This window comes from Ranitomeya variabilis, chromosome 1 (genome assembly GCF_051348905.1).
Source record: "Ranitomeya variabilis isolate aRanVar5 chromosome 1, aRanVar5.hap1, whole genome shotgun sequence".
NCBI classification, from domain to species: Eukaryota; Metazoa; Chordata; class Amphibia; order Anura; family Dendrobatidae; genus Ranitomeya; species Ranitomeya variabilis.
Window position 1 is genome coordinate 208,176,956 of NC_135232.1, and position 24,468 is coordinate 208,201,423.

Genomic DNA, 24,468 nt, shown 5'->3' on the forward strand with positions numbered 1-24,468 from the left:
TTTGGGTGGGAAGCTGTAGTGCATTCATAAGCTGCTGGACTGCCTCAGCATATTTAAAGGGGTGGCCATTTGCTGTCAGGAAAGCCCTGGCTCTCCAGATAGGCCCATAACCGTGTGTAATGCCAAAAGCATACCTGGAATCAGTGTAGATATTTACAGTCTTACCTTCTGCTAGTTTGCTCTGCTTCTTGTGCAGACATATGAGCTGGCATTGACTCTGCCTTGATTATCTCATGTTCTGAGACCACAGCATATCTGGTACAGTAGCATCCTCGGTCATCTTGGTGACGGGATCCATCTACAAAAAGCTCAAAATCAGCATTAGAATAGGCACACTAGAGACCAGCCGTTTCCTAAGACATCAATTCTAGACAATCATGTGGTTTGGAAACCTAATCTTGTTCCTCTGGATCCATTCTTAAAAGAAAAAGTGTCCTTGCTCATGTCACTTACTCCTCCCCCCTTTGGATCCAGGGGAACTAGGTGAAGAGTAGCGGGGTTTAGGACAGTGCACCTTTTCGAAGTCACATTAGTAGGCATGAGAATAGCACACCAAAGTCGCAGCTGTCCAGCCATGGACATGTGGCTAGGTTGTACTTGGTTAAGGATACTATATACATCGTGTGGGGTGTGGACCATCAGTGGGTGATCCAAAACAATCTCTGAAGACTTGTGTAACAACAGCTGGACAGACAACACGGGCCGAACACAGAAGGGGCTTTGTCTTGCCACCGTATCCAGGCGGCCGCTGTAATAAGCAACAGGTCTCTATTTGTCTCCATGAAGCTGAGTCAGCACACCTGTAGCATGTCCTGCATAGGTGAGCTCTGTCTGCAATACTGTACGGCAGTGCTCGGGTGTCTTGTAATCATATATAGGGCCTGCAGTGTGTAACACTATATCACAGGGCAGATTCCCTCTTTGGGTGGACATAGCGTCTCCTGGATGCAAGGGGCCATGAGCGGCAAGGTAGGCCTGACACTCTTGGGCTATGACTGGCCCCCCTTTGGCATAACTGTCCATGTCAATTGTCATCCCTGATAAATGAATGCAAACAGAACTGGCAATCTGGGTGTAATGGAATGCTGAAAAAGACATTGGCAAGATCGATAACCATGAACCAAGCGGCATCCTGAGATATCTGGGACAAAAGAGTATGCGGCTTAGGCACCACCGGAGTTTCTAGAACAGTAACTGCATTAAATGCCTGTAGATCTTGTACCAGCCGGTACACAGGGGGTTGACCGGGTGGGGTTTTTTTTTTTGTTTTTTTTTTTTACGGGAAACACGGGTGTGTTACATGGGGAAACACAGGGTATCAGGGCACCATTATCAAATAACATTTGTATTTGCCCCTTGAGACACTGCTCCTGATCATGTTTCAAAGGGTATTGATGGACTTTGGGAAAAGGAGCACCAGGTTTGAGAAACACTTTTACTGGTTCTACAGGCATTATTGGGGGAGAATCTGGGTCTATCAGGACCATCATAACTGTGGGAAGGGCAAGTAGGATACACATCTCTTTATTTTCATCTGCATAGGAGTTATATAACGCAAGGACCCTCTGACCATCTTGGAATTATATCCTGGAGCAGAACTGTAATAATAAATCTGCCCCCAGTAAATTTACCGAACATATAGGAGAGATTACGAACTGAGCAGTAACTTCAGGGAAAGGTCCCACAGGGATAGGTTTTATAAGAGTATATTTATTGGGTCTGTCATTTACTCTAATTAAAACAAGCTCTTGATCTGAGAATTTGCATGGCGGGGCTGGGGAGATAATGAAATTCCCATACGGGGTTAAAGGCGTATTGGAATGTGAAGCTGGACTCACGTGTACGAAGGGAGGAGGCAGAAACTAAAGTCTGTTACATAGACAGTAAGAAGCGCTGCTGATTTAACCCCTTTCCTTTCCTGCTGGACTAAATTCTTTTGAAAACCTTTTACTATTTGCAATGCATCATCCGGAGTGGAAATCTTAATATCGGGTCTACTACAAAAAAGGTATGAATGGGCTTTTTGTTACAGTGGGAATCCTAGATCTTTAAACACTACCATAAGACGCCCATAGAACTTCTCGGCAGTCCAGGATATATTGGTGGCTTTTACCAATCTTTCAATTACTTACAAGTTTTCATCGAAGACTAGACACAGGTCTATTTCACTTCCAATTTCATACAGTACTTATTGCTTTAAATACAAATCTCTCAGTGTGTATTAAACCAAGGACAGAGAAAACTTTGGAATGCAACACATTGCCCCCCTTTCTGTAGCCCACAGCACCGAGGGGAAAAATTGCAAGCAGGGCGCGCAGGGGCACACACAGCCCCTCCCATCTAGTAACGCGGGGATAAGAAAAAAAAATCACTGCATTCCACAGCGCTGAAGGGAGAGCAAGAGCCCAACTCCATACCCCCCTTCTCCAGCACGTAGCGCAGATAAGGAGAAAAGAGAAGCTCGCAGCGGTCTGCTCAGCCCCTCCCCTACACTACATAGCACTGATACAAAGCTCCGTATCTTCTACAGTCACAAATTACAGCAGTTTTCAGACCTAATTTCTACAAAACTTTCCTATAATCCTCCGTGGTCTGGGCGGAGCCCCTAGGACGGTCCGTACGCACACACAAGGCAGGTCTCCGCCCAGGTTGGATTCTGCACAACACAAACAGGACACACCTACGCTTCTGGAGATCTCTTTCTGCCACCATTACAGGGCGCTGGCTGAGACTGCATTTTCATCATCAGTGGCACGGTGGCCATTTTACAATCTGTAAGATCACAGTTCACAGGCATTTTATAACCAAACACGGGCTCTACATTATCTGATCCTCCCCTCCATCAACCTATTCTCATCCTTTGTTCTTTAAGCTTCGCGCAACTCGCAGATAAGCTTCTTGACTGTCTCTTGCCCTCCCGTGACCATTGTCTTGACTACCACGACATCCTCATCTAACTTGTGGGGCACAGACTTCTACTTTAAGATACGCAGCTTGGCTCCCAGGATACTATGGTTTTCTGCAGTAAAACCACTGGCAGCGATCTTCAACACTGAGTTCCACAGTACGGAGCCTCACGTTCGACGTACTAGGAAAAGAGCCTCGCGCTCAATATTTCCGTTCCTAACCTGAACAACAGTGATTACAGACTATCCTGCCACGATATCCCAAACAGTCGGGAGGCAGCCTCCTAATGAGACCCCTCCACAAAAATATAGGTGGTCCCCTCACGGAACGTCTTAAGTTACCTAACTAGACAGGTGGTCCCCTCACGGAACGCCTTAGTTACCTGCCTGGACAGGTGGTCCCCTCACGGAACGCCTTAGTTACCTGTCAGCACAATATCACAGAGGCTGCGTCTCCTATCCCTTTCTCTAAGCTGCCCCACAATCTACAACTAGCTCAATCTTTCACTCCACTTCACTACTGGACAATAGTCACGGGTAGGATGGTTGAACGGAGTACAATGACCGGTGGGGGAGGTGTGGTGTACAGAGGTCGCACAGGATGCGACGTCTCTCAGTTGCTGGTTCTGAGCATGGCACAGGATCACGTTTGATCTCACCACTCGATCATTCACCTCCCGGACCCAAGGAGACTACAGACAAACCAATAACGGCTGAGACACTAGCAAGTGTGACATATACAGTGTACATGATCGCCACTTACCGCGTGCAGAGGGTGATCAGTCCTCGAGGTCAGCCACTACGGGTATAATCCACAGACATCCAGGCATGGGTCCAGGGGGCCTCGGATCGCTGGCCACGCCCCACGTTGGTCGCGCCAAAATTGTCGGGGTCGTAATACGACAATTACCCTTCCTTCACCAGTCATTCCAAATTAATATGTGTGCAGGGCATCTGGTACCGGATAAGAATAAATCAGACAGGTAGCTGGTTCAAACTTAGTTAATGCCCCGTGCATCCACACATGTCTGCAGCGGTCACACCAACTGGCTTTATTCTAAAATACACAATACTATATTGAGTGTTAGGGGAAGGCGTGCATTAGGCGGGGTTTAAGCTAGCATCCAGTCTTTCTGATTTGTTCTGACGTCTTCTGGTGGATTCCTCCTTTTCTTCACATTCCTTAAGTTTCGTTTCTGAGGAAATGGCTTAACCCTTCGGTCACTAACCTGAAACGAAACTGAACTCTGGCGACCATCTTTAAATACAATTACATATGCATTAGCTAGCAGATAGGAAAAACTTATTGTTTTACAGTATAAGATATATAAAAGTACAAAGGTATATAAGAAAGTATATTTTCACCTTGACACCCAGAACTCCCGAACATCTGCTAATAGCCTTCCATTTTTGACAAATTTGAGCAACCCTAATATTCTTTTCAATCGCCATCCAAACATCCCCAAGTTTCTGTATAGCAAACTCCACACTGGACACTCAGAACTTATCCTGGGAAACTCACCAAAATGGGCATGAAAACTGTAATTACAGAAAAACTGTGAAGTTCTAGTGGATTACATACATAGTAACATAGTTATTAAGGTTGAAGGAAGACTTTAAGTCCATCTAGTTCAACCCATAGCCTAACCTAACATGCCTCAACATGTTGATCCAGAGGAAGGCAAAAAAATTCCTTCCCGACTCCACATACGGCAATCAGACTAGTTCCCTGGATCAACGCCCTATCAAGGAATCTACTATGTATACTCTGTAACATTATACTTTTTCAGAAAGGTATCCAGTCCCCTCTTAAGTTTAAGTAATGAATCACTCATTACAACATCATACGGCAGAGAGTTCCATAGTCTCACTGCTCTTATAGTATAGAACCCGCATCTGTTATTATGCTTAAACCTTCTTTCCTCCAGACGTAGAGGATGCCCCCTTGTCCCTGTCTCAGGTCTATGATTAAAAAGATCATCAGAAAGGTCTTTGTACTGTCCCCTCATATATTTATACATTAAAATAAGATCACCCTTTAGTCTTCGTTTTTCCAAACTAAATAGCCCCAAGTGTAATAACCTATCTTCGTATTGCAGACCCCCCAGTCCTCTAATAACATTGGTCGCTCTTCTCTGCACCGGCTCTAGTTCAGCTATGTCTTTCTTATACACCGGAGACCAGAACTGTGCACAGTATTCTAAGTGTGGTCAAACTAGTGACTTGTATAGAGGTAAAATTATGTTCTCCTCATGTGCATCTATGCCTCTTTTAATGCATCCCATTATTGTATTTGCCTTTGTAGCAGCTGTCTGACACTGGCCACTGAATATGAGTTTGTCATCCACCCATACACCCAGGTCTTTTTCATTGACGGTTTTGCCCAGAGTTTTAGAATTAAGCACATAGTTATTCATCTTATTACTTCTACCCATGTGCATGACCTTACATTTATCCCCATTAAAGCTCATTTGTAGTGTTGAGCGATACTTTCCGATATCGGAAAGTATCGGTATTGGATTGGATCGGCCGATAATCAAAAAATATCGGATATCGCCGATACCGATACCTGATACCAATGCAAGTCAATGGGACGAAAATATCGGAATTAAAATAAACCCTTTCTTTCCTTGTAGGTTAATTCTACATGAAGGAAAACAACTAACAATAATGTAGGATGTATTGGGGGAGGTGGCGGAGACATTAAAGGCATAGAGGTTTAGCCCAATCAAATAGAATAGCAGGAATTTTATTTTATTTTTTTAAGACGTTCGGAGTTACAAAGATATTGACTATGTTAAGATTTTTTTTATTTTGTCAGATATTGATGTTTAACTACTTCCACACCCTTCACCTTTTTTACTTCTCCCACACTTTCTTCTTCATCATCCTCAGCAGCAGCATCTTTGACATCAACCTTTTCTTCACTTTATTCATCTTCTTCTTCATCTTCTACCTATTATTTTTTTTGTTACATTCTTCATATTCTTTTTATTCAACTATTCTTCTTCTTCATATTCTACTTCTTCATCATATTCTTATTTGTGACAGGCATTCCTGTAGTTGTTATCTATAAAAGTTTGAAGATTACACCTTCCTTTCTGCCTGTCACAAAAGAGTTAAAACAGGATTTGTCCGCGTTCAGTTTGGCCTGCAGCAGCAGGCTTTATCCAGGGGCACCACGAGGAGGAACGGACTCACCCCCATACACTGCTTAGTCTTCTTCCGCTTATAATTTAGATAATATCTTTTGCTCTGATGTTTAGTCTTATGCTTAATGTTCTTCTGCTCTTTGTTCTGCAGCCTCTTGTTCTTCTGCTTCTCGGTCTTCCATGTCGTCGTCTCCAGGGTCATCGTCTCCAGGATCGTCATCTCAGTGGTTGTCGTCTCTGGTCTCGTCATCTTAGGGGTGGTCTTCCGGGTCGTCGTCTTTAGGGTCTTGAACTTGGAAATGTAGCAGAAGGTACAAGAAGGCTGAGAAAATGCCGAAAACCAGCTGATGGAACTGGAACTCGGATGGCTACCCGAAGGTCCAAGAGCCAATGGAACTACCGAGGACCAGCTGACGTTACTGGAACCCGGTTACTAAGCAGGAGGTACCCGTGCCAGAAAGCACTACCAAGGACCACCTGACGTTGGTGGAACTCGGATACCCAGAAGGAGGCACCTAAGACAAAGACTCTGCCCGGAACCAGCTGACGGTACTGGAACCAGGATAGGGAGCAGAAGGTACAAGAGCAAAAGACACTGCCGAGAACCAGCTGACGGTACTGGAACCCGGATGGGTAGCCGAAGGTCCAAGAGCCAATGGAACTACCGAGGACCAGCTGACGTTACTGGAACCCGGTTACTAAGCAGGAGGTACCCGTGCCTGAAAGCACTACCAAGGACCACCTGACGTTGGTGGAACTCGGATACCCAGAAGGAGGCACCTGAGCCAAAGGCTCTACCCGGAACCAGCTGATGGTACTGGAACCAAGATGGGGACCTATTCAAGATTGTCTTCCTAGAGCCCCAACTAGCGATGTTGGAGCAAAGGGTCAGCAGGGGGAGCAGAGTGTAGGCCGAAGCCTGCACTGGAGGTATTTGGAGGTCTGTTGTGTCTGCGTGGCGTTTGCAGGACACGATGCCGGCTACACAGCAGGGGAACAGCTGGCGTTGCTGAACCCCACTGACACATTGGTGGGTGTTTTTCTTTGTGCAGCCAGCACTTCTGAGCACCAACTGGCGGTGTTAGAGCCCAGGGTCAGCAGGAGGAGCAGAGTGTAGGCCGAAGCCTGCACCGGAGGCAGCTTTGTGTCTGTGCGGTGTTTGCAGGACACGTTGCCGGCTACACAGCAGGGGAACATCTGGCGTTACTGAACCCCACTGACACATTGACGGGTGTTTTTCTCTGTGCAGCCAGCACTTCCGGGCACCAACTGGCGGTGTTAGAGCCCAGGGACAGCAGGAGGAGCCGAGTGTAAGCTGAGGCCTACTTGGAGCAAGTTGAAAGGGAACCTTTAACCCCCCCCCAGGCGTTTGTTGCTGAAAGAGCCAACTTGTGCATCACAAATGCTGCAAAAGGAAAAGGTGGCTCTTTTAATTATGCTCCTTGCAAACGCCGAACCAAACACATAAAATGTGTCCCCTGATACCGTGAAATCGTCCCGGAGGTGGGACTTTCCTTCGTGGTGGGGCGCAGCACAGACGTTATTCCTACCCCCTTGGTGGCGTGTGCCGCATCCTCAGCGTTGTTGGAATCTGTCACCGAGCGTGCGCTGTTATGTTCAACCTAGGTCATGCGCAGTTAGCGCTGCCCGTCTTCTGACATCACTTGGTGTCAGGCGGGCTGTGCCTGTGCGGTCGCGCTGTCCGGGATCCCACCTCGATGTGTTGTCTAATGTAATCACAACGCGGGCCTTGGATCCATGGGCATGCGCAGTGCATATGTTTGCCTCTCACTCACCTACTTTCGTCTTCTTCAGACTGTGCCGCGTCATGGCCGTGGCATGGTATTAGGGATCAGCTGACGGCGCACAGTCTGAAGAACACGGAGGGAGATGAGTGAGAGCCTGAGGTGAAGATATGCACTGCGCATGCCCATGGGTCCCAGGCCCGCAGTATGATGAAATCAGAAGACACTGCGAGGCGGGATCTCGGCCAGCATGGCCTCACAGGCCCAGTCCACCTGACACCAAATGATGTCAGAAGACGGGCAGCGCAAACAGCGCATGGCCAAGGTTGAACATAACAGCGCCGGCTCAGTGACAGATTCCAACAATGCTGAGGATGCGGCGCACGCCGCCAAGGGGGTAGGAATAACGTCTGTGCTGCGCCCCACCACGAAGGAAAGTCCCACCTCTGGGACGGTTTTACGGTATCAGTGGACACATTTTATAAGTGTTAAGTTCTGCGTGTGCAAGGAGCTAAACTAAAAGAGTTACCTTTTCCTTGTGCAGCATTACTGCTGCACAAGGTGGCTCTTTCAGTAACAAACGCCTGGGGGGGGGAGAGATTCCTTTAAATTTCAGTTGTTGTGTCAGCGTGGTGGTCGCAGGACACATTGCCGGCTACACAGTTGGGGATCAGCTGACGTTACTGAAACCCAATAACACTGGGTCGTATGATTTGACTGTGCAGCCATCCTGACACAAAATGATGTCAGAAGACGGGCAGCGCTAAGTGTGCATGGCCAAGGGATAACATAACATCGCAGGCTCCGGGACAGATTAAAACAACGCTGAGGAGGCAGCGCATGGCACCAAGGGGGTAGGAATGACGGCTGTGCTGCGTCCCATTACGAAGGAAAGTCCCACCTCCAGGACAGTTTTACGGTATCAGTGGACACATTTTATAAGTGTTAAGTTCTGCGTGTGCAAGGAGCTAAACTAAAAGAGTTACCTTTTCCTTGTGCAGCATTACTGCTGCACACGGTGGCTCTTTCAGTAACAAACGCCTGGGGGGGGACAGATTCCTTTAAATTTCAGTTGTTGTGTCAGCGTGGCGGTCGCAGGACACATTGCCGGCTACACAGCTGGGGATCAGCTGACGTTACTGAAACCCAATAACACTGGGTCGTATGATTTGACTGTGCAGACGGCACTTCTGAGCCTCAACTGGCAGTGTTGGAGCCCAGGAATTACTGTTCAGGTGGTAGAAAGATGAACACAACAGGAGACCTGGATACTGTAGACACCCAATTATTTAATCAGGAAGAGGAGTGGCAAATTCCTGCAAGGTCCAGGCCTTGTTCATTTTCAGAAAAGTAAGCCGGTCAATGTTATCGGAGGATAGTTGCATGCGACGGTCTGTTAGTACACCACCTGCAGCACTAAAGACGCGTTCCGATAATACACTAGCCGCAGGGCAAGCCAGCACCTCCAATGCATAGTGGCTTAGTTCTGGTCATGTATCCAGCTTAGAGACCCAAAACTTGAAAGGGGAAGAGCCGTCTGTGAGTACAGTAAGAGGGCAAGACATGTAGTCTGTCACCATCTGACGGAACCGTTGCCTCCTGCTGACTGGAGCCACCTGTGATGGTGTAGACATTTGTGGCGGGCACACAAAACTGTGCCACAGTTGGGCCATAATGGTCTTGACTTGGGCAGAGGCACTGCTTCTGCTCTCTCTTTGTGCAGAGCCTCCTCCACTGCCTCGACGCACCGAGCTGCTTTGTAAAGCACTAGCAGCACTGCTGTCAGTTGGACTGGAGAAGATGATGGAATTCACCAGTGTGTCTTGGTACTCCCGCATTTTACGCTCCCGATTCAACGGTGTGATGAGGCTTTGTAAGTTGTCCCGGTAGCGAGGATCTAGGAGGGTGTACACCCAATAATCAGCCATGTTGAGAATGTGGGCGATGCGGCGGTCGTTTCTCAGGCACTGCAGCATGTAATCAACCATGTACTGCAGACTGCCAACTGGCCAAGAAAAGCTGTCCCCTGATTGAGGCGTGATCTCTGCCTGCTCTTCATCACCCCACCCTCGCTGTACACACTGACTACTGGACAATTGTGTAACTCCCTCCTCTGGATGGATCTCTTCCTCCTCCACTGACTCCTCCTCATCCTCCTCACAAAGTGTCCCCTGCCTACGCCTTTGTGAGGAACCACGTAGCGCTGACTGTCCAGAAGCTGATGGAAATGGTGACTCCTCATCCTCCATCTCTTCCACAACATCATCCCTTAGCGCTTGCAGTGTTTGTTGAAGCAGGCAGATAAGGGGGACAGTCATGCTGACTAGTGCATCATCTGCACTCGCCATCCGCGTGGAATAATCGAAGGGACGCAAAACCTGCCAGGCGTCCTTCATAGTGGCCCACTCTGTGGTTGTGAAGTCTGAACGGCGCGGAGTGCGACTTCTTTGCGCCTGATGCAGCTGGTACTCCATTACTGTTTGCTGCTGCTCACACAACCGCTCCAACATATGTAACGTGGAATTCCACCTGGTTGGTAGGTCACATATGATGCGATGTTCCGGAAGGCGGAATCGGCGCTGCAGAGCTGCAATGCGCGATCTTGCCATGCTGGAACGCCGCAAGTGAGCACACTCTAGGCGGACCTTGTGCAGCAGTGCATCAAGATCCGGATAGTCCCTCAAAAAACTCTGCAAGACCAAGTTGAGCACATGTGCCAGACATGGGATGTGAGTGAGGTTGCCAAGGCCCAGAGCTGCCACCAGATTTCGGCCATTGTCACACACTATCATGCCTGGCTGGAGATTCGCTGGCACAAAAAACCACACATCGCTCTCCTGCTTGATGGCATTCCAGAGCTCCTGCGCTGTGTGGCTTCGATTCCCCAAAGAAATTAATTTCAAGTCGGCCTGTTGACGTTTGGCCACGGCTGTGCTGATGTCGGTCGTAACAGGTAAACGTTCACGGGTCCATGTGGAGGTGGACTGTGACGGCTCCTGCAGCGATGATTCTGAGGAACTTGTGTATGAGGAGGAGTCAATGCGTACAGACTGGATTCCTGCAATCCTTGGAGTGGGCAGGACACGTCCTGCGCCACTCGCACGATCTGTACCCGGCTCAACAACATTAACCCAATGGGCAGTGAGGGAAAGGTATCGCCCCTGTCCATGTTGACTGGTCCACGCATCGGTGGTGAGGTGGACCCTGCTACTGATGGCGTTCAGTAGCGCGTGTTTTATGTGTCCCTCCACATGCTTGTGCAGGGCAGGGACGGCTTTGCCTGCTGAAATAAAAGCGGCTGGGCACATTGTACTGTGGGACTGCCAATGCCATCAAGTCACGGAAGCTGTCAGTCTCCACCAACCTGAATGAGAGCATTTCAAGGGACAGTAGTTTTGCAATGCCAGCATTCAGAGCCTGTGCTTGGGGGTGGTTTGCCGAGAATGGCCGCCTTTTCTCCCATGCCTGTACTACCGATGGCTGTAGACTGGGCTGGGAGTGTGATGATGACTGGGAACGTGGTGCTGTGGGTGGAATTACAGTGGGTCTCTGGACAACAGTGCCAGAGGTTCTTCCATGGCGATACTGGGAGGAAGCCGAACCAGCTGTGTGTGAGCTGGAGGAAGAGGCAACTCGAGCTAAAGAGGTGGTAGCTGCCGCTGTTGGTTGGCCTAGGTCTTCAGTGTGTTTTTGTAACTCCACCGTGTGCCTGGTCCGCACTTGTTTCCACATATTTGAGGTATTAAGGTTGCTGACATTTCTCCCTCTTTTGACTTTCTGATGACACACTTTGCATTTGACAAAGCAAATGTCGTCTGCAACTGTGTCAAAAAAGGACGAAGCACTGCAAGTCTTGGGAGCGCCCTTTTTGGCTTTTGGAAGAGGCATGCTCCTAACGGGTGCCGAAGTGGAGGCTACAGGCTCCGCAGTCTTCCCCCTCCCTCTCCCTCTTTGGCCCGTTCGGGGAATCTCTTCCTCAGAGCTGCTCCCACCACCTTCCTGTCCCTCACGCCACGATGGGTCAAGGACCTCATCATCTACACTACCCTCTGCCACCAACTGCTCCTCCTGGGTAGTTTCAGCAGCACAGCATGCACCAGAAAGTGGCACCTGAGTGTCATCATCAGATGCGTACTGCAGTGTGGTGACCGGAGGCACTGGCCCACCTGCCTCTTCAGAGTCAGAGAGACAAAGCTGTTGGGCATCACTGCACACTGCCTCTTCTTCCATTTCTCCAATGCTGCTTGGCTGGCCCCCTGTTTCCAAGCCAAGAGATTCAGAGAACAGAAGTAGAGATGGCTCCTGTCCTGGGCTCTCTGACTGCCTGGGCAATTTGACAGGTGGTGAAGAGACAGGTGGGTGCTCTCCAGTGCTCTGCGCCTGAGAGGATGTGGCGCTAATTGAAGTCAATGCATTAGCTGCCATCCATCCGACAACGGCTTCAATTTGGTCTTCATGCAGCAGCGGTGTACGGCGCTCTCCTACAAAGCTGCGCATGAAGGACTGTTCCCTGCTGAAACTGGGTGATGATGAGTCACCGGTGCCCACAGCAGGCACAGAATTCCCATGTCCTCTCCCTGCTCTGCGCCCACGCCCACGCCCACGTGCCTTACTCCCTGCCCTCTTCATCTTGGTTGACTGATAAAGATAAGCAGAAAAGTACTAAGGGCTTAGTGTGCTTATTCCTGAACAGCTCCTAACAGGTATAAGAAACACTAATTTTCTAAAGTGTGGACTAGACTTTAATACGAGCTAATGTGGCCTACACATCTGTAAAGTGGTGTGTTTGTTGAACTTTATTTTTTTATTTTTTGGGGGGGCAGAACTGACTACAGAGCGAGCTGCACTCACACGGAGACCGTGCAGAGAGCCGTAAACGGTGCTGCAAGGCCCAAAAACCTCCTCTATGTTATCCTATGTAGTGTTTTTCCACAATTTAGCTGGATATGGGTGGAAAGCCACTAATAGGAAATATTAGAAAAAATGTGCAGCAGGCTGCACTATTAGCAAAAAAGGACAATGTATTTTATGGTATGAGGCAGTGACGCACCCAGAGCTGAATACAACCGTCTGTGGCTGCACACAGACTACAGAGTGAGCTGCACTCACACGGAGACCGTGCAGACAGCCGTAAATGGCGCTGCAAGTCCCACAAAAACTCCTCTATGTTATCCTATGTAGTGTTTTTCCACAATTTAGCTGGATACGGGTGGAAAGCCACTAATAGGAAATATTTGAAAAAATGTGCAGCAGGCTGCACTATTAGCAAAAAAGGACAATGTATTTTACGGTATGAGGCAGTGACGCACCCTGAGCTGAATACAACCGGCTGTGGCTGCACAAAGACTACAGGGTGAGCTGCCCTCACATGGAGACCGTGCAGACAGCCGTAAACGGCGCTGCAAGGCCCAAAAAACATCTATGTTATCCTATGTAGTGTTTTTCCACAATTTAGATGGATACAGGTGGAAAGCCACTAATAGGAAATATTTGAAAAAACAGTGCAGCAGGCTGCACTAATAGCAAAAAAGGACAATGGATAGAACAGTATGAGGCAGTGAAGCACCCTGAGCTGAATACAACCGTCTGTGGCTGCACACAGACTACAGAGTGAGCTGCACTCACACACACACACACACACAGACATACACAGAGACCTTGCAGACAGCTGTGAAAACAGCGCTGCAAGGCAAAAGCAAGGTTCTCACACAGCGGTTGCTAAATTAGCCTGGGTAAAGATCAATGAAGCAAATCGCTATCTCAACTGGCCCTCAGTCAGAACACAGCATCCTGTCCCTAACTGAGTTCACAGCAGAGTGAGCCCGAAATGGCGGCAGCGATTTTTATAGTGCATCATGACATCATTTCAGCAGCCAATCACAGCCTTGCCAGTAGTTACATGCCCACCATGCAGAACAGGATGTGCCATTCGTCCAGTTTGAATTCTGGGAACTTCCGATTCCGGTATCCGATATGCGGTAAATATCGGAACTCGGTATCGGAATTCCGATACCGCAAATATCGGCCGATACCCGATACTTGCGGTATCGGAATGCTCAACACTACTCATTTGCCATTTATCAGCCCAAGCTTCTAGTTTACATAAACTGGGTCCTGAACCAGTTGTGAAAGGTAATTGTCTCTCATAGTTGTCAAAAACCGATTACCTTTGCTGGAACTGCAGGTTTCTGTTCCCCAATCTATTTCAGGGTAGATGAAGTCCCCCATAATAATGACTTCTCCTTGGGTCGCGCTTCATCTATTTGCTTTACGAAGATATTCTCCATTGCTTCCATTATTTTTGGAGATTTATAACAAACCCCTATCAGTAATTTATTATTTTTCCCCCTCCCCTTATCTCCACCCACAGGGATTCTACATTTTCATTAGATTCACCTATATTATTACGCCGGATGGGTTTTAAGGACGATTTTACATATAGACACACCTCTTCCCCTCGCCTATCCATTCGGTCATTTCTGAACAGACTATAACCCTGCAAGTTAACAGCTCAGTCATGGCTCTCATCCAGCCATGTCTCAGATATCCCCACCATGTCATAATTATGCTCCAACAACATTAATTCTAATTCCTCCATTTTGTTGGCGAGGTTTCTGGCATTAGTATACTTGCACTTGATGTTCCTCTCTGTACCTCTATTCTTTCTTAAATTATTAACTGTTCTAACCCCACCCCTCATGCCACCGCCACCCCCTACTTCCTTATTTGTGCCCAGGTCTCTATCTGCACTATCTTCCCCTCCTATAAAATGAATACCCTCCCCCATTCCTTTGTTTAAACACTCCTCCAACCTTCTAGCCATTTTCTCCCCCAACACAGCAGCACCCTCCCCATTGAGGCGCAGCCCGTCCCTAGCATAGAGCCTGTAGCCAACTGAGAAGTCGGCCCAGTTTTGCAGGAACACAAACCCCTCCTTCCTACACCAATTCTTGAGCCACTTATTAACCTCCCTAATCTCCCGTTGCCTCTCTGGCGTGGCACGTGGTACAGGCAGAATTTCGGAAAATACCAAGTTGGAGGTCCTTGCTTTCAGCTTGCAGCCTAATTCCCTGAAATCATCTTTAAGGACCTTCCACCTACCTCTAACTTTGTCATTTTTGCCAATGTGCACTATGACCGCTAGGTCCTCTCCAGCCCCTCCCAGTAATCTGTCCACCCGATCAGCGATGTGTCGGACTCGAGCGCCAGGTAGGCAGCACACTGTTCGACGATCCCTGTCTTTGTGACAGATTGCCCTGTCTGTTCCCCTAATAATTGAGTCCCCCACTTCCAGCACCTGTCTGGCCTGCCCTGCTCTCCTATTTCCCTCCTTACTGGAGCAGTCACTCCTCCGGCTTTCAGAGGACATGCCTGGCTGCAGCAGTGCTACCCCTGTACTGGCACCCCCCTCATCTGCCAACTTAGAAAACTTATTGGGGTGTGCCAGATCAGGACTAGCCTCTAGTTACTCCACTGTCCTGCAGCTCCATCCTACCATCCCCCTTCATCTATCCCATTGAGCATCTGCTCAGTGAGCAGAAGACTCCTTTCCATATTGTCTATGGATCTCAGTGTTGCTAGCTGCACATTTAGATCCAGAATCTGGGCTTCCAAATGCTCAACGTGCTCACATCTCGCACAGCAGTATGCTCCCTCGACCGGCTGATCAAGGACTGCATACATGTGGCAAGATGTGCACTGGATGGCATTAAAAATAGTAGAGCACATTTCCTAATGGGGATTGCACCAGACAGAAACGTTAAATAAAAAAACAAAAACAAATGCAAAGTATTAATAAAACACAGATAGCAGTTCAGTAATTCCTCCCTTGGAAACTCCCTGAATCCAAAGTCACTGAATCACAAGTCACACTTACCGCCGTTCACACTTACGCTCAGGTCACACTCAGCTCATTCACACTCGCTAAGCTGAAGATTTAAAGATTTTTCTTTTTCCCCTCAGCAGCAATCCACCTTGCTGTTCAATGCACTTCCAAAAAGGAGTTGAGCTTCAAACAGCTGCCCCTTATAAACCCTTAATTATGAGCCCCCACCCTAAATTAACCCCTTGTGAATAAAGCTACTCCCAATTCAGCAATTCACACCAATTCACACAGGTATTTGTTAAAGGCTTTCCAAATACCTCTTCACTGAATCACAAGTCACACTTACCGCCGTTCACACTTAGGCTAGGTTCACACTGCGTTAGCAGCAGCCCGTTCAGCACGTACGCTAATGGGCTGCTGTTAACGCAAGTGCCGACGTTACATCACGCTAGCGCAGATAGAGCATCTGCTAGCTCTTTCTGTGCTAGCAGTGATGGACCCGGAAATGCTGCAGCCCACATCTCAGGGTCCGTTACTCAATGACGGCACATGGCTAGCGCACGCCCATTGTGGGCGTGCGCTAGCGATGCATCAGACATTGCATTCAATGGCTGCGTTAACGGACTACGTTACACCACGTTATGCCGCGGTGTAATGTAGTCCATCTAACGGACGCCAAGAACGCAATGTGAACCTAGCCTTACACTCAGGTCACACTCAGCTCATTCACACTCACTAAGCTGAAGATTTAAAGATTTTTTTTTCTTTTTCCCCTCAGCAGCAATCAACCTTGCTGTTCAATGCACTTCCAAAAAGCAATTGATTGACCTGACTGTTAAAGATGTACTCTGCAAGAGGTAGGAATGAAGACCAGTCCTCTTGCTGGGTTGCAACAAAACACTTCAAAATCTGATCCAAAGATTGACTTGTCCTCTCCTTCTGACCATTGGTTTCAGGGTAGTAAGTAGAAGAAACAACAAGTCAATCTCCGGAACTTAGAGACAAATTACACTCCCCTTTCAGACACAATGTTAAAAAGAGTTCCATGTAACGTCACCACAAGATGAATAAACAACATGGAGAGTGTTTCAGCATTAAGTAGCCCTGACAACAGAACAAAATGAGCTTGTTTACTGAAACAGTTAACTACCACCCAGATAGTGGTTTTCCCATCTGATAGAGGCAAATCAGTGATGAAATCCATGGCCAAATGAGTCCACTGTCTTGAAGAATTGACAATGGAACCAATTTCCCGACGGGACACCAAATCTTTAACATCATTAATCATAGACGGCCACCAAAAGAGTCTGAAAGTAGCTTTCGGCATAACTGTGACCCCAGGGTGATCACTGAAGATGGAATCATGAAACTCCTGTAACAGGTGTAATCTTAAGTACACAGCTACAAAAAACTTGGACCCTGGAATGGCAGACGGGGCCAATGACTGAATTTTATGGATTTCTGCTTCCACCTCCGAGGATAGCACAGAAACCACAATGCCCTTAGGAAGAATGAAGGATGGAAGTTCTGGAGGTGAAACTGAATCAAGACTGCGTGATAGTGTGTCATCCTTCACATTCTTAGACCCTGAACTGAATGTCATAGAGAACTTGAATCTAGAGAAAAATAAGGACCATCTGGCCTGTCTAGGAGTTACACATTTAGCTGATTCAATGTAAGCAACATTTTTATGATCAGTGACCACAATGATTTGATGAACTGCCCCCTCCAAAAAATGCCTCCATTCTTCAAAAGTTAATTTAACAGCGAGTAACTCACGATTCCTGACATCATAATATCTTTCAGCAGGGGACAATTTATTTGAGAAAAATGCACACGGTTGCAAATTAGTCAGAGTTTTGGGTCTCTGAGATAAAACAACCCCTACCCCGACCTCTGAAGCAACCACCTCTAGAATGAATGATTCCTGTACATTGGATTGGATTAGAACAGGAGCAGACAAATACTTTTTCAATTTTTCAAACACCCTCATAGCATCTGGTTGCCAAACCTTGATGTCCGCCCCCTTACGTGTAAGGTCAGTAAGATGTTTAACGGCCTAAGATAACCTCTTAATGAATTTCCTATAATAGTTGGTGAATCTTAAAAAACGTTACAATGCTTTTAGGTCACTAAGTTGAACTCAATCAATTCTAGCTTGTAACTTTCTAGGATCCATTTTAAAACCATTAGCTGACAAGATGTATCCCAGAAATGAAAGCCCCTCAACAGAAAAAATAAAGTTCTCAATTTTCGCAAGCAAAGAATTTTCCCTCAATCTTTATAATACAACTCGTACAATCCAAATCAGATGAGAAAATTTAAATATCATCAAGGCAAAAACAAAAATCTCCCAATGCAATTAGAAAAGATATAGTTCATAAAGTTTTGAAACACAGCTATTGCATTGGTTAACCCAAAAGGCATGACAAGATTTTCGAATAGACCTTCCCACTTTAAACACGGCATTTTCCACTCATCACCATTCTGGATTGTAAGCCCCTCTAAGATCCAGTTTAGAAAACCATTTAGCCCCGTAAGCTGATTATCGGGGATGAGTGGAAGTGAGTATGTATTCTTAACATTGATCCTGTTCAGTTCTCGACAACAGCTGAATGTTTTATATCTGTTAGCTAGCATAAGTACATGTGGGGATTCCCTAGCAACCAGGCAACCCCCACATGTACTTATGCGAGTATATTCGCTCATCACTAGTTGTCAGTAGTTTATAGAATACTTTAAAAATTTACAGTTTACTCAAAAATAAACCTATAAAGAGAAAAATCAGACAAGCTGAACATTTTGCAGTGGTCTCTTAATATTTGCCAGAGCTGTATATATACATACACACACAAACACACAGTATGTGTGTACTGAGACTATAAACAGCAGTATCACCATAAGGCTACTTTCACACTACCGTTTTTTGTGTCTGTCGTAGTGCAGCAAAATGACGGATCGACGGACATCATGAAAATAGTGAAAAACATGTGCGACGCATCCAGTGTAATGACGGATGCGTCGTTCACAAGTTTCGGGAAAATAAATGAGAGAGAGAGAGAGACCTTTTTCCCGGACTTGAAAATCCTTCCGGGCATGCTCAGAGGGGAAAAACTGGATCTGTCGCTGGGTTCCAGTGTGTGACGGTCAGCGACGGATCCTGCGTCCATAGGCTTCCATTCTAGTGAACGACGTATGAAGCAGGATCAGTCGCTACACGTTTTCCCGATGCAGACAAAAAACGTTACATTGAACGTTTTTTCCAAACAACGGTCCGCCAAAACACGACGGATCCGTCGCACGACGGATACGACGTGTGGCCATCCGTCGTGATCCGTCGCTAATACAAGTCTATGGGAAAATGCAGGATCCTGCAAATTTTCTTGCAGGATCCTGCATTCTCAAAAATCGATGGATTGTGACAGGAACTGAAAGAAGGAAGTGTGAAAGTAGCCTTACATGTATTCAGTAGTCTATACATTATACAGGTGATGCTGCAAATGCTTTATACACGTTATGTGCGTGTTACTGCTGTGTGTATATACACATATACATATATACACAGCAGTATCACCTACAGTATATATAACGTATATACACATCAGTAGCAGTATTGCCAATATAATGTATATAGACTGCTGTATATACATTATATAGGTGATACTGTGATTATATACAGCAGTAGCAGCCAGCATCACTTATATATTGTATATACAGCAGTCTATATACATTATATAGGCGATATTGCTACTGATGTGTATATATACATTATATAGGTGACACTGCGGTGTGTCTATGTAGAATTGCAGGGATCGAGATATCGTCACAGACAGGAGGCAGATCAAGAGTTAACAAATTTATAAACAGATGTAAATTCCACGCAGGGAGGAAATAAGTATGGAAGATAGGGTATAAAGCAATACTGGAACTGGAGGGATGAATAGGGGAAACAGGGGCTAGGCGAATGTCCAAAGGAGAAAAAGAGTAAAACTTATCAGTTTGTCGGTTTCTTGATTGCAGCATCTCAGTTCTATAGGCGATGCCGCTGGAACGTGGCTCTGCTCCGAGGTGTAAGTGGTTGAGGAATCGGAACACTCTGGCCCAGTCACCTGTTCTCGGTTAGGCCACACACACACAGCAGTCACTGGTCTCACGTGTGAGTCACCTCCAGGGATGGAGGACAGCAGGTACGTAGTCATCTGGTGTCCGAGAGTAATGGACACGGTCACAGGGGATGTGTAACATGGGCCTACGCTCACGAGATGCTCGGCTAATAAGGCCTGCACCTGACTCTGCTGCACGCTGTGTCTTCCTGCTGGGACTCCTGTCTTTTAACCGCACGCAGCCCTTTTTATCTCTGACCTACCCCCTCCTGATAAGTGCATAGGTCAGTCCGGGCCAGAAAGCTCTCCCTCGTGCAACAATGGTGATAGTCCCGACAGTCCTGGAACTGGTGCAAGAGAGGTACCCCCGATCCGGTTCATCTTCTTACATTCCCCCTCTCTTTTTGCTCACCATTCTATGGGCTAGAGTTTCTTTATTTCACATTGACACTCTTCCAGTTCTTTAACTATTTGCCGACAAACAAATTGATCTTGGTTATATCGATTAGGGGTATGCCAGCTGTTGCTCGTTCGGAGCACCGTAAGTCAGAAGGAGTAGATTAGTCCATTTGAGTAGTTGAATCAGGCTGTACAGGTGAGGATGGAGGTATACCCATTCCCTCTGGGTTGGCTGCTTCGGGTACAGCAGGTATTTGCCCCTCTGCTAAATCTCTCGGAGGTTGTTCAGGGCCCTCCTCTTCTTCACAATCGACTACGACCAACAGGACTATTTCCGGGACATCGAGCATCTCCTTAACTGAGTCAGGATCTTTGGACAAGCAGGGCCATAACATATTTTGATGAACTATTCGAGTGGCAGCGTTCTCATCTCCCTCAAGTTGGATCTCATAGACGGGCCCCTCGGAGTTGATTCTCCACTTCACTCGACACGGATTCTTTTCCCACCGAGTCTCCAGTTCATCTAGAGGACATTTATCTCGTACCGACACATGGTCCCCAGCCTGAAAAGTTGTCCCACGCAGAGGATCTGCTTCTGTATGTTCCAGTTCTTTAAACCTGGTCCGCACCAGACGATGTAAGGTTTGCAGCCGATGATGATGTTCTTGGACCCAGGTAAACACACCCTGTCCGTGGGTAGTCCTCCTCTGGTTCCAGCTCCAGCTTGGCAATCTCTCTTCCCTTCCTGGTTGGCCAAACAGTAGGGTATAAGGTGTATAGCTGGTGGTGCTGTGCCTTCTGTTGTTGTGCACCCACACAAACTCAGCCATGAATTCAGGTCATCGGGCTTTTCTGTCTTCTTCCAGTGTCCTTAACATCTGAATCAGGGTGCATTTGAACCGTTCACAACTCCATTCCCTTCGGGGTGGTAAGGGGTCGTCTGAGACTTCCCAAACTGATACAACCAGTGTAACTCTTCCATCACTTTCCCGAGAAAACAGGCACCTTGATCTGAGTGGATTCACTTCGGGCAGCCGTATACCTGGATAAAGTTCTTACCGATGGCGTATGCAGCGGATTCAGCAGTCTGGTCTCGCATCGGGGTCACAACAGCAAACTTTGTGAAGTGATCTGTCATCACCAAGCAATGTTTGTATCCCTGATGAGCTGGGCCAATAGTCAGATAATTAGTGTTGAGCATTCCGATACCGCAAGTATCGGGTATCGGCCGATATTTGCTGTATCGGAATTCCGATACCGAGATCCGATACTTTTGTGGTATCGGGAATCGGAATCAGAAGTTCCCAGTGTATGGTTCCCAGGGTCTGGAGGAGAGGAGACTCTCCTTCAGGCCCTGGGATCCAAAATAATGTGTAAAATAAAGAATTAAAATAAAAAATATTGATATACTCACCTCTCCGGAGGCCCCTGGACATCACCGCTGGTAACCGGCAGCCTTCTTTGCTTAAAATGAGCGCGTTCAGCACCTTCCATGATGTCACGGCTTCTGATTGGTCGCAGCCGCCCATGTGACCGCCACGCGACCAATCACAAGCCGTGACATAATTCTCAGGTCCTAAATTCCTAATTCTAGGAATTTAGGACCTGAGAATTACGTCACGGCTTGTGATTGGTCGCGTGGCGGTCACATGGGCGGCCGCGACCAATCACAAGCCGTGACATCATCTAAGGCCCTGAACGCGCTCATTCTTAGGAAGGAAGGCTGCCGGAAAGAAGACGAGGGTGAGTATATTCCTATTAGGTATATACTCACCCTCGGACGCGCCCTGCTTCTTTCCAGCAGCCTTCCTTCTTAAGAATGAGCGCGTTCAGGGCCTTAGATGACGTCACGGCTTGTGATTGGTCGCGGCCGCCCATGTGACCGCCACGCGACCAATCACAAGCCGTGATGTAATTCTCAGGTCCTAAATTCCTAGAATTAGGAATTTAGGACCTGAGAATTACGTCACGGCTTGTGATTGGTCGCGTGGCGGTCACATGGGCGGCCGCGACCAATCAGAAGCCGTGACGTCATGGAAGGTGCTGAACGCGCTCATTTTAAGCAAAGAAGGCTGCCGGTTACCAGCGGTGATGTCCAGGGGCCTCCGGAGAGGTGAGTATATCAATATTTTTTATTTTAATTCTTTATTTTACACATTAATATGGATCCCAGGGCCTGAAGGAGAGTTTCCTCTCCTTCATACCCTGGGAACCATCAGGGATACTTTCCAATACTTGAGTCCCATTGACTTGTATTGGTATCAGGTATCGGTATCGGATTAGATCCGATACTTTGCCGGTATCGGCCGATACTTTCCGATACCGATACTTTCAAGTATCGAACGGTATCGCTCAACACTACAGATAATCTATCATCAACACTTCCAGTGGAGCAGAAGTCACTATGGTCTGGGTGGGAGCCATCTGTTCCGGCGGCTTGGCCAATTCACACTTTCTACATAGCCGACAGTTCTCCTCTACTAATGCTTTCAATCGAGGATGGTAGACTAACCTTTGCAGCCACTGAAACATCTTTCCTGGACTGAAGTGAGCTCCTCTTTTATGTGCTTCTGTGGCCACCTTAGCCAGCAGCGCTTCAAGGATCAACATCTGCCTGGTGACGCCCACCTTCCACTGTAGTTGATCTCTCTGACATAATATTCCATTCCTCATCTGTAGTCTTTCCCACTGCCGCAGCATCTGCAGGGCTCCTGGGGACAGAGCGTCTCTCTCCTGCTGGCTGGGTAATCGCTTTGTCGACACCCATTGTCTCATTTGAGTGAGATGTCTTTGTCTTTGTCTTCGTGCTGTATTCAGACCCACTTATCACAAGATTGACCTAAAATGCACTCTCGGTGTGCTATCCGCACCTGCTCCAGCGTAGCTGCCACCATCCTGGCAAATTCTCAGAACTCCGGGACTTCTTCAGCCACCAGGTCTTTGTCCCAGACTTCCTATGGATCACTCGGGATAAAGCATTAGAATGGGTATTGTCAGCCCCTCTGTTATAGGTGATTTTATATCAGAACTTTCCCATCCAAGCCACCCAACGTTGTTCCAACGCCCCAAGTTTTGCCTTTTCCAGATGGGCTAAAGGGATTTTATCTGTGCGTATCAGGACTTCGGAGCCAGACAAATATTCTGACAACTTCTCCATCATGGCCAACACTAATGCCAACAACTCTAGTTCTAGTTTAAAGGAACTGTAGTTATCTGGGTTTCTTTTGGAGTCATAGAGAAACCGACTCGCATAGGCGATCACTCATTCCTTTTCGCTCTGGATTTGGGACAGCACTGCTCTGAGTCCATGCAAGCATCCATCAGTAACAATGATAAACGGCTGGGAAAAGTCAGCATATGCCAGCACTGGTGCCTCGGTCAGAGCCAATTTCAGGGCTCGAAACGCTTCCTCCTGACTCTCTCCCTATTGGACAATTCTGTTCTTTGCACTGGATGGCACTCCCTTTAGCAGTTCTAACAGTGGGTACACAATACGAGTAAAATTCTTCAAGACAAGAATCACCTAAAATACCCAGTGAGTCCTAAGAAGGCCCACACATCTTTTACAGTCTTCGGGGTAGGCCAATTTTGCACTACCACAATTTTCTCGTGAGACGATCTCACTCCTTTGGCAGAGACTACATATCCCAAGTATTCGATTTGGGTGCGGAACAGATGGCACTTCTGGGGCTTTACCTTTAATCCATGCTGTTGAAGGCGGCTCAACACTTGTTCCAGTCTTCGGAAATGTTCCTTAAACAAAGCAGCATAGACAACAATATCATCCAAATAAATGAGTGTGACCTCGAAATTTAGGTCGCCTAAGCATCTCTCCATTAGTCGTTGAAACATACCCGAATCGTTAGCCAGACCGAATGACATCCGATTAAACTCGTATAATCCCATAGGAAGTAGAAAGGCCGTATTTGTTCGAGCCTGCTTGGACCACATTGGTACTTGCCAGTAGCCACTGGCTAGATCTAATATAGAGAAATATTTGGTGTTTCCCAGGGCAGACAGTGACTCTTTAATCCTTGGTAGCGGATAGGATTCTCGTACAGTGCAAGCGTTGAGTTTTCGGTAGTCCACACAAAATCGCAGAGTACCATCTTTCTTTCACACCAGCAAAATAGGGACAACCCATGGGCTCTGACTTTCTCTGATTACACCATTTTGTAGCATCTGAGACAGCATTCCTTTCACCTCCTGATACATTTGCGGTGGAATTTTGCGGTATCGTTCTCTTATGGGTGAGGTGTTCTCAGTTGGAATCTTGTGCGTGATCGCTGTGGTGCAACCAAAATCGTCTTCAGGACATGCAAACACACCCTGATATTG